General features: G+C 31.0%; 1 long non-coding RNA gene across 1 annotated transcript; it reads right to left on the bottom strand.

Annotated features, from left to right (window-relative positions):
• Nucleotides 1-946: 946 nt before the first annotated feature.
• On the bottom strand, nt 947-1,603 carry LOC118490660. The gene is made up of 2 exons (XR_004889792.1): nt 1,566-1,603; nt 947-1,082 (listed from the first exon to the last, which is right to left on the bottom strand). It is a non-coding gene; the product is annotated as an uncharacterized LOC118490660 (long non-coding RNA).
• Nucleotides 1,604-2,328: the final 725 nt, after the last annotated feature.

Below are 2,328 nucleotides of genomic sequence, written 5' to 3'. Positions count from 1 at the left end.
AGAAATGAATGTAACGCTCAAACGTTAAACACATAATAATTGAGATAACATAAAAAGAGATTTAACGTAAAACATGGATTGTCACGGAACGTAACATACGACACTTCCAAAGTGAATCGAGGACCTTCTCGAATTAAGGAAACGTGCTTTGGCCTAATAGGTATTAGTACTCTCATCGATTGTCCCCAGGTAGGCAACGGGTCCTTAATGGATTTATACGAATGCCAAACCTAGACAGGACGTCCCGACTACCAGTACCTAACCCTTCCAGTTACTACACGTTCTTAATCGGTTGGGAAATCGAGACTTTGGCGAGAGCGAAAATCGAGGAGTGGGACTAGTTAACAAGATGCGAGTATCACCTCTAACTTGATAACATCGTACCCTAACGTGGTTGGTACTTATCCAAAGATAAGGGTCCACTAGAATATGAGATGGAAAACTCCCAACAAGGTTTGGATATCACTCCTAACTTGAGGGTAGATTTCGTGCAAAAATCAAAGTATGGCTGAGTGAAAATCATCACCAAGTGTGGGAATCACCCCTATCTTGATGAATCATTTCGATTGTGTTGTAAGAGTGTCTTCAAAGCCTTCAAGTGTGTATTGTGTTAGCCTTAGGAAAGGCATGTATATTAAAAGTCCAAAAGAAAGTAGAGGGAAGCAAAGAAGATAGAAGGGAAGTTGTTTTAAGCAACACATAGTGAAAAAGCTCCTAAACTATAGACTAGGCAAGGCATTCCTAATTCCCTATAGTTATGGCTCTGATACCAATCTGGTATCAGAGTACTCCTACTATAGACTAGGGAAAAGTATGGCAATCCTACCTAATTCCCTATAGTTATGGCTCTGATACCAATCTGTCACACCCCAACCGATGGCGGAAACATCGGGATGAGACGTACAAATTGCTCAAAACAACATAACGCTAAATGTGACAATAATTCATTTAATTCATTTCATAAACTCTAAAGTGAAATACATAGTTCCAAACAAGACAACATATTGTTCAACAATAATTCAAATGTTATGTGGGTTTCTAGAGTTCATCCTAGCTTGATTCTTGAATCTTGTACTTTCAACCTGCAATATGTATTAAAATAATGTCAACAAAAACATGTTGGCGAGTATACAAGTTTTCATACATAGCATAATACGTGTTTAAAATGTTGCTCATATCCACATGTGAAATACAATATCATGTTAACAGTATATACTCGAAACGATGTTACTCTATGTGCCCAAACCAAAGTTTAACGCAATTAAAGTGTACCCAAACGAGTTTGAGTATGTTTGACATAGTTTAAACCTAACAATACCTGCTCATAGAACAGGAGGGGCGTTTCTCAACCTATAGCGCTACCATTGTTAGGGGAGGCTTGTACGAAGTTAATGAACACATAGTCATTAGGTGTTTACAGTAGCATAACATGTCTAACATGATTAAAATGTATCACATAGAGTAAGGATAGAGTGTGCATAAAATGTTTAATGTGTTGTGATGTTTGATATGTAATACATATTGCACCCAAAAGTGTAAAACGAAAATGGGTCATGTATACTCACCTTAGAGTGCGTTGCGTATTTCTTGGAATAAATTAAGAATTCAAGGATTTCCCAAGAGACTTGCACAAGAGGATTACCCTATTAATTTTGAGGTTTGGTTAATATTGGGAATTTGGAGATTATTAAATAACAAGGCATTTATGAATTTAACATTTCTAAAATAATGTCATAAGTCTTATTATAATTTACTTTATAAATAAGTGATTAATAATTAATATTTCTAAAATTCTAGATTATATAGATTATTAATTTCTAATATATATTAACAATTCTGATTTTAAATAAAGTAATAAATCTGAATAATTAAAGAATAATAATTCATATTCACTTAATAATAAAAATAAAATTTTGATTTTATATAAAGTAGAATTCTGATTTATTAAACAAAAAATTCTGATTTATATATATATATATATATATATATATTTAATATGATAATAATAATTTTGATTAGGAATTAAATTGATAATTCAGATTTAAATGAATAACAATATAAATTCTGAATATTATAAATATAAATACTGAATATAATTTCAGCAATTACATTACTGATTTGTAGTATTCTTATAATGATAAAAGAAATAATAATAATAATTATAATGATAAGAATAATATTAACTATAATAATAATAATAATAATAATAATAATAATAATAATAATAATAATTGTAATAATAATACTTACTGAATATTTATATATATTAAAGATAATGGTACTGAATAATACTACGGTTGGTTGAAATGAATCGGAGGAGGGAAACGG

This window comes from Helianthus annuus, chromosome 3 (genome assembly GCF_002127325.2).
Source record: "Helianthus annuus cultivar XRQ/B chromosome 3, HanXRQr2.0-SUNRISE, whole genome shotgun sequence".
Taxonomy (NCBI): Eukaryota; Viridiplantae; Streptophyta; class Magnoliopsida; order Asterales; family Asteraceae; genus Helianthus; species Helianthus annuus.
Note: the sequence above shows the minus strand (reverse complement) of the source record. Positions and strands in the feature narration are given on the sequence as shown.